Here is a 9,433-nt window from a genome sequence, read left to right as displayed (position 1 = left end):
CCCCGCGTAATTAGCTACATATATGGTTGCATTCTAGTTAATGAAGCCAAATTTCTAAATGGTTCACATTCCTTCCGCAGGAGACTGAAAGCAGTAGCGCAAGGTCGTCTCAGAGCTCCCCAGCTTGGGACAGCACTCTAAATAGGGCGTTGAACATAATGAAAAACAAGGATAAGCTCAGTAAGCCGCCGTCAGCTGGTCGTGTGGCCAGCAAAGGCTTGTCCACAAACTGGTCGTCATACTATAACGCTGGTGGGCGAAAGGAGAAAAAGACCAGCTCGGAAAGCCAGTCGTGCGAGGTTCAAGAACTCAAGGCACAAGTGGCCCGGATTCCGGAGATTGTCCAAGAGCAAATGCAACAACAACTGGGAACGACGCTCACCGCCATTGTGCCTAGCTTGATTGAGGGGCTGCACGCGTGGATTGCGGGCGGCCAACAGGGGCCGCCCCCGGTTCCCACCTTCACGGCCAGCAACTCGCACAACGCGCAGGCGACGCCATTGGTGTCTCCGGCGGAGGCGGTATTGGTGTCTCCGGCGCCGGCACGGGCATTGGAGCTTAATGCACCCGGGTGTACGCCGGCCTGCACCTCGGCAGCAAGCGGCCCCTCCGTCAGTTGCATGCCCGCCGTTGGCAGTGCCTCGACATTAGCCGAGCTCGATGCCATCACGGTAACTAAGCCTCTCGGCCGATGACTTCATCTCCTTGCCTTTGACTGGGCATCCCTGACGCCCTACATGTTTTCGCAGGGCGCCGCCGATGTTCCATGCACTCTCCTGCACTTCGTGGGCGGCGAGTATCGATGTCGCCAAGGGCAGAATCATTCAACCGGGCAACCCCGTGTTCCACGGTAATCCGATGCCACCCACTGTGTATAGGGTTGAACTGGTTCGGGTGCTGCCAGGCTGCCACGAGTTGTTACCTCCGATTCGACCCGCTGGGGCCGACGAAGATGATGTGATGACCCTCAGCGCCTGCTTAAGCTGGCCCCTGCTTTGGCCGAAGAGCCAGATTCGTTTGGGGGCGGGGGACACCACCCCACAGACAACACCGCCAGCCGTGCCGGCGCCAAGCCGTGGCAAGACCGCCGCAACACTACCGGACATGCCGGACATCCCTATGGCACAGGATCCGGACAGGCATATGGCACAGGATCCGGACGACAACAACAACGACGACGGTACATTTACCAACGTCGATAAGTACTTTGCCGAACAAGGGTACGGTGACGAATTCTTTGGGCCTCCTTCTCAAGAACCCAACCCTGAAAAAGACAACCGCCATCGAGCTGGTACCGCGGAGAAACCCAATTGCAACAGGCGTCGTCTGGCGTTCAGTTCTCAGGAGACGCCTCCAGCTGCCGCCTTCACCGAGCCTCAGATAGCCGAGGTGCGGAATATTATCGCCCCAACACACTCAAGAAGGCGATCTCTGAGCAGAACTCGATCCCATTACTGGAGATGAGGAAGAAGGGACGGAAACGAAATAATAACAAGGGCGGTGCAAGCCAGCCGGCACCGAGTACGATCCGTGCTCAGGACGGGCCACCTTCACCTAAGGATATCTCGAGGAGGGTGCATGTGGCGGGTAGGCCGATGCTACCGACTAATCTGCTCAATGCTGCAACCGATGCTACGCGGAGTCTGCATGACAGTGTTCTTTCTTTGGAGAAGCGGCGTCTCTCCGAGAATGATGTGGCATACCCAGTTTTCGTGGCCAAGGTGCCAGAGGGCAAGGGCTTTATGGATAGCGCCATCGGGGGTACGATCGTCCTGTGGTTTGATGACATCTTTGCTATGTTTAACCTTCATCCGCTGCACTACACCTTCGTTCGGCTATTTTCGCTGAGTATGGAGATGCAGATCATTAGAGACAAGACCCCGGACATCGTGATAGTCGACCCCTTCTACATGCCTGCCAAGATCTTGGGAAGCGCTGGGGACCGGCAAGTCGCGAGTTCATACCTCGAAGGCGTCATTCTGGCAAACCCAGAAAAGGATAACTTCCTCGTGCCTTACTTTCCCGAGTAAGTCATCCCCTCACCGCCCCGTAACATATGGTTTCTTAGATTTTGATCGTTCTTTTTTTCTTCTAACATTCCGTGTTTTGTGCAGTGACACACATTGCACACTCATCCTCTTAAGCCCGAAATATTCCATGGCCACGTATTTCGACCCGGACCGTCAGTTGAAGAAAGACTACACAAATATCAAGAAGGTTCTTGATGATGTTCTCCCCGGCTACGCCAGATCTGGAGGCACCTTCAGCAGGCCAGTTCGTAGGTACGGCAAGCACATCTTCAGCCACAATACGACGTTCTCCTGCGTCAAGCAGCCGCCTGGCGGTCAGAAGGATGCCTACTACACCCTCCATCACATGTGGGCGATCGTACGGGACCATAATCACCTTCTGCTACCAAGTAATCTCAAAGATTGGGCCGCACGCTTGTCGGCAATCCAGGACGCGGACATCAGACAAGAATTCTTTCGCATCCAGTCGGAGTTTGCGGAAATCATCCATCAAGATGTCCTTCGTACCTCGGGGCAGTTCTATCTCAGACATCAACCGTCCAACAGTGAGATAGAAACAACGCTACAAATGCAGGCTGACAACGCCCGCGATTTCATGACCATCACGAAAGACGGCGGCTTCATCCACGCTCCGGTCCCTGAGTCGAGTTGAAAGTAGTGATGCTATGTAGTTCTGAAATGTCGATTGGCTCATGTTGTAATATTAAACTTTAATGAACTTGTATGTCTCTTTGGTTTGGACAGTCGTTCAACTTATATGTAATCGATGCTATTTATTAGTAGGACCATGAATCGTGCTATTAATGTGTTGCTTTTCTCTTCCGATCCTTTTGTTGCATACTTATATATTGCTTATGTATTGTCTGTGAATTGCTGCTAACTTTTTGTTTGGCTAGTGCATAGAGATGCCATCGTATGTCGTGTACAAGAGTAAGGTTCCCGGAGTCTACGACGACTGGGAGGAGTGTCGGAGACAGGTTCACCGTTTCAGCGGTAACAGTTACAAAGGGTACACCACTAGGGCGGAGGCGGAAGCTAGATACGCGCGCTATCTAGCGGGAGAGAGGAGGGAGTGGAGGAGGAACCGGATGAAGACCAGTTTCATCGCGATGATGCTAATCTTGATGACCGCAGCTCTCTTCTATGTGATGGTAGTTTAGATGATCGATATCGACTTGTAATGTGAAGACAAACTCGCTACTCGCGGTTTCGAGACTTGTAATGTTCTAACTTTTTTCGGTCTTTTGAATTCGGAGACTAATATGATGAATTGTATTCGGAGACTAATCTTCTATTGTATTCGATAACTCTGCTGTTTATATGTTGTGCTGTCTATGTTCTGTGCAGTAATATGTTTTGTAACCTGTGCAAATATCAGAAAAGAAAAAAAAATCCCTAATATTCATACTAGTGGCGCACCACCCAGAACTTTAGTGGCACACTGCAAAATGCACACTAGTGGCGCATCAGCAACAAGTGCGCCATTAGTAAGCCAGAGACATGGTTAAATATGGCCTCTGGGAGGCATTCTAATGGCGCCCCGTATGGTCTACTAATGGCGCACTACATGGTGCGCCATTAGTATCTGGTATACTAATGGCGCACCTGTGGTGCGCCATTAGTAATAAAATCTAATGGCGCGGTGCTAGTGGCGCACCTGTAGTGCGCCATTAGTAGGCAAAACAGGTGCACCACTAGCAGGCCTTTTCCTAGTAGTGGAGGCAAAACCCCCATTCTAGCAAAGAGTACACCAAATCCAGTTGCCAAATCCCTTTTCGAACTAGAGAGAGCCCCAATTGCAGCAAATAGGACCCATGTTCCATTTCTTCCCAGTTTAGAAGACAAAGCTTATATTGTTGTCAGGAACTTTGTGCGCATCTTTCCTTCATGGAAATATTATACCGCAGACACAGAACAATTTCCAGTCTTCCTCCGCAACTTATGCGTAAGTAATGCACTAATGTTATTCATGGTCATTACTGCATATGTTTCTGCTGACAGAAGACACAAGATTTCATTCTTTTAAATAGGCGAGGACCAAACTGGATTGTGAAGACGAGCAAGGGTTGGTTGCGGTTTTCAAGCACTCGTTGATGAAGTATCGTTCCTACCTGAGGCAAGCGCACTTCAATGGCAAGCCTCCAAACGAAATTTCTGTAAAGTCTCCGGTGCTACATTTATCCGACGGTGACTGGAATAATCTTGTTACACATTGGTCTCGGCTGCAGCATAAGGTACTATCTATGATATCACATCACAATTTGAACTACATTTCTGCATTTGCCTTAACGTCTCACTTGTACGAAAACTGTTAGCAGAAGAACATTCATTCTCAAGGGACCATAGAATCTCGCAACTATACTGCACACTGCATTGCTCTTGTGAGTACCTCTTGCCTTGTATGACCATACTTACTTTCATAGCTGTTTGATTATGTAGCATCACTGCACATGTTAGCCTCGTTATCATCCATTTGGTGGACATTATAAGATCCGTATGGACTCTTACATAAATTTAGAATCAACCCAATGCTTTTGAAGAGGTTTAGCACTGCAGTCCTCTTGTAAGGACTGAACGTCGTCTATCACTGTACTTACATTAACAGCTACTCCCTCCGTCCCATAATATAAGAACGTTTTGTACAGTACACTAGTGTGCAAAACACTCTTGTATTATGGGAAGAGGGATTGGTTCATTGTGTAGCATTCTGCATCTCATCTCCCTCGCCCACCATTTACTAAAAAAGATCAGATCTATATTTAATCTTACCAAAAAGTAGAATACACAGACAATGCCAGTGCAGAAGTGTAGCCCATTGCTCTTGTTAGTAAATTTTGTCCTGTAATGCTTGTACTTCCAGGGATTGGTAGTTGATTATGTAGCATCAATCTGCATCTTATCTTCATTATCCTCTATCCGTTCTAGTATTATCATATCTATAATTACTCTCTACAAAATGTAGAGTACAGGCAATGCTTATGAAGAAGATTCTGTGCTGAAATTCTTGAGTTATCCTTCCCTTGACATGGAGAAGGGCATTATAAAGCCGGTGTTAACTGTTAATGTAAGTCAGTCCTTCTAAAGCCTTTATCCTCAACTGCTGTTTAATTTGCTCATACTCCCTATCGTTTACTGCTGTTTAGTTTGCTGTTTCTACCAAAATGCATGTTCGCAAGAACCGTAAGTTCTAAGTTTTACTTGTAAAACCAAATTCCTTATTCATACCATGCACATTACTCAATACTCCCTATATGTATGCTTGTTTTTGTGGATCTATAATCCAGTGTGTGGTGAAGCGGCCCATGTTTGCACCTTGTCATCCCTTGTTTTATCTTACTGATGTGGCTGATGATATGAACAACATGCCATGCACATTAACCAAAATAGATATAATGATTTTCTTTGCCCTTCATCTATGCTTGTTATGTTGACATGGTAATCCAGTAGTGTGGTGAAGCTCCCCGCATTATAAACAATGCCAAATTATGCTATTGATATTTTGAACTTGCTCTTTATTTTCTAATTTGAAATTGGATGGAATTGACAGCACAATTATCATCTTTGTTTATACACGTGCAAAACCTGTCATCTCTCTGCTTTGTTTCAAGGTGATATGCCTGATGGCATGCACAAGTCCGCTGAAGGCTGTGAGACAAACCCAACATATATTGCAGCAAAGAAGGCAAAACATCTTGAAGATAGAGAGACAACCCCAAAGTCTTGTCTTGATGCAGTGTTCAAGTTACTTGAGGCTAGCAGTCAGACAAGCTCACAAAATTCGTTGTCTGAATCAGTTCGACTTCTTCAGTCCCAAGTTCTAGTAGAAAGGCATTCTACAACTCAACTTTGACTTGAAGTCCTATCTCTAAGAAAGATTGCGGAGAACACCAATGAGAACCTCATCGCTAAACAGCTACACCTAGAAGCTATGACCGACATGCTAGGCCGGTCTCACAGCCTTGCTCAGCAGCTTGCGCAGTAGTTCCCGCGCAAGGCTAACCTTTCTTGAACTGTCTTGGAAGTGGTCTCGGTTCAGTATTATTTTGTTACGCTGCAATGGTGCCCAGTTTTTGCAATCTGCTTCTTCGTTGCACGTTATGATCACTGGTGGCGAACTTCGATGCCCATTGGATGTAATATACCATAAATCCTTTATGGTATAGTGTAGGTTTATTCTTACTTACTATGCCGTAATTTCTTTATCGTATAGAGTAGGTTTGTTCTTAATTCCTACTAGTTACTGCCATCATTCGCTATCTGAAAAAAAATCAGATGTAGTCGACCGGGCCGAAATATTCGCCTCTAACGGGCCTGGTGTTTAGCGGGCCACAATTGGGCCGGCCTGCATCTTTCTTGGGCCCGAATCATTGGGGCCTTCACACTTTGCGCGAGGCCCACAACTTACACCGGCCTATATTTTAGTTGGGCCTTTTGTGGACCCAGCGCTTAGTTTGGCCCAGGTAGCGTTGGGCCATTAACAGGCTGAATATTGTACTGGCCTGTTATGGCCCAGATGAAACCATGGGCCTTTAGCAGGCCGAAACGCATATTGGGCCTCAATTTTCACTAGTCGTCGACGGGCCTTCAGCAGGCTGAAGTATAGACCGGGCCTTTTGGGGCCCAGTTATATCACGGGCAGTTACCAGGCCGAAACATATCTCGGGCCTTAGTTGGCCCACTGATATCATGGGCCTTTAACAGGCCGAAAGCTTAGTACAGACATCAACGGGCCGAATTATGCGACAGGCCTTTAACAGACCCAAAGTCACATTGGGCTTAACTGTTGCCACCTTTATCACGGGCCGTTAGTGGGCCCGATGTCCCGTCGGACCATATATGGCCCATGGGCAGCACGGGCCATTCCCAGGCCGAAAGTCACACCGGGCTGAAATGGGCCCATGTCTACATCGGGCCTCTAACAGGTTGAAAGTCACTGGGCTGTAATTGGGCCCAAATATTCGGCGAACAATTAACGGGCCAGTTCTGGCTTCGGGCCGTAAATGGGCCCAAATATTCGGCGAACAATTAATGGGCCAGATCTGGCTTCGGGCCGTAAATGGGCCTTTATTAAGCAGGTCGTTATTGGGCTGGCCCACTAGTACCTTAGTAAGTACTGCGGGCCTTTGACTGTTCCGAGCTTTTTAACCTATATGGGCCTCTGTTGGGCCGTGCCACGTGTCGACGTATCATAGGTGCTTTGGGTCCAATGAGTGGATGACATCTGTCCCAACGGTGAGCCGACACGTGTTTCCTCCAGCCAATGATGATTTTACACGTGGAAAATCCCCATTGGTCGGGGCTGTTAATGGGTTATCGGATCCAAAACCGGACCCGATAGCTTAACGGCGTTCCGTTACGGTGGATGCCACGTGTCGGTCACCCTTGACGAAAGCACTTCTGTGACGCACGATTTATCATCATGGAAGTGGACACTTCCGTGATGATAATTTTGGTAATGTCATAGAACACTTCTATGACAACACAGGTATGACTATCTTGATTCTGTCATAAATTTGTCATGGATGTACATGCATGACAGAAAACATGACCTACTGTGACAAACACGTATCATCACGGAAGTGTATTTTTTTTGTAGTGTCAAGTAGATCACGTGAATATCCCATTGTCACCACAGATAAGCACATGCAAGACATACATCAAGCGTTCTCAAATCCTTAAAGACTCAATCTGATAAGATAACTTCAAAGGGAAAACTCAATCCATTACAAGAGAGTAGAGGGGGAGAAACATAAGATCCAACTATAATAGCAAAGCTCGCGATACATCAAGATCGTTCCAAATCAAGAACACGAGAGAGAGAGAGAGAGAGAGAGAGAGAGAGAGAGATCAAACACATAGCTACTGGTACATACCCTCAGCCCCGAGGGTGAACTACTCCCTCCTCGTCATGGAGATCGCCGGGATGATGAAGATGGCCACCGGAGAGGGATTCCCCCCCTCCGGCAGGGTGCCGGAATGGGTCTAGATTGGTTTTCGGTGGCTATAGAGGCTTGCGGCGGAGGAACTCCCGATCTAGGTTATGTTCTGGGGGTTTCTGTATATATAAGAGGTTTTGGCGTCGGGAACAAGTCAGGAGGGTCTCCGAGGCGGCCATGAGGTAGGGGGCGCGCCCAGGGGGTAGGGCGCGCCCCCACCCTCGTGGGTGCCTCGGGACTTTTCTGGCCCATCTCCGATACTTCGTGGGCTTCTTCTGGTCCAAAAATGATCTCCATGAAATTTTAGGTCAATTGGACTCCGTTTGGTTTTCCTTTTCTGCGATACTCAAAAACAAGGAAAAAACACAAACTGGCACTGGGCTCTAGGTTAATAGGTTAGTCCCAAAAATCATATAAAATAGCATATAAATGCATATAAAACATCCTAGATGGATAATATAATAGCATGGAACAATAAAAAAATTATAGATACGTTGGAGACGTATCAAGCCGCGCCCGCGCGCCCGACCTAACCCGCCACGCCCGCGCGCCAGATGCGCCCTCGCGCCTCGCAGAGAGATGCCCCGCCGCCACCCTCCCTGGAGCCAGATCGGGCTTCGCCGGCGGTCTCCTCAGGCGGCGGCGAGGTGAGGGGGTGGAGGGAGGAGGGAAAGTGGCGGCGCCGGCGGGGTTCCCCCCGTGTCGCCAGAGAGAGGCGACGTGGGGTGGGGTAAGCTGGTGTGTGTATTACTTGAAGGAAATATGCCCTAGAAGCACTAATAAAGTTGTTATTTATATTTCCTTATATCATGATAAATGTTTATTATTCATGCTAAAATTGTATTAACCGAAAACTTAGTACATGTGTGAATACATAGACAAACGGAGTGTCACTAGTATGCCTCTACTTGACTAGCTCGTTGAATCAAAGATGGTTAAGTTTCCTATCCATAGACATGAGTTGTCATTTGATTAACGGGATCACATCATTAGAGAATGATGTGATTGACTTGACCCATTCCGTTAGCTTAGCACTTGATCGTTTAGTATGTTGCTATTGCTTTCTTCATGACTTATACATGTTCCTATGACTATGAGATTATGCAACTCCCGAATACCGGAGGAACACTTTGTGTGCTACCAAACATCACAACGTAACTGGGTGATTATAAAGGTGCTCTACAGGTGTCTCCGATAGTGTTTGTTGAGTTGGCATAGATCGAGATTAGGATTTGTCACTCCGATTGTCGGAGAGGTATCTCTGGGCCCTCTCGGTAATGCACATCACTATAAGCCTTGCAAGCAATGTGACTAATGAGTTAGTTGCGGGATGATGCATTACGGAACGAGTAAAGAGACTTGCCCGTAACGATATTTAACTAGGTATAGAGATACCGACGATCGAATCTCGGGCAAGTAACATACCGATGACAAAGGGAACAACGTATGTTGTTATGCGGTTTGACC

The sequence above is a fragment of the Aegilops tauschii genome, chromosome 2, assembly GCF_002575655.3.
Source record: "Aegilops tauschii subsp. strangulata cultivar AL8/78 chromosome 2, Aet v6.0, whole genome shotgun sequence".
Classification (NCBI taxonomy): Eukaryota; Viridiplantae; Streptophyta; class Magnoliopsida; order Poales; family Poaceae; genus Aegilops; species Aegilops tauschii.
Note: the sequence above shows the minus strand (reverse complement) of the source record.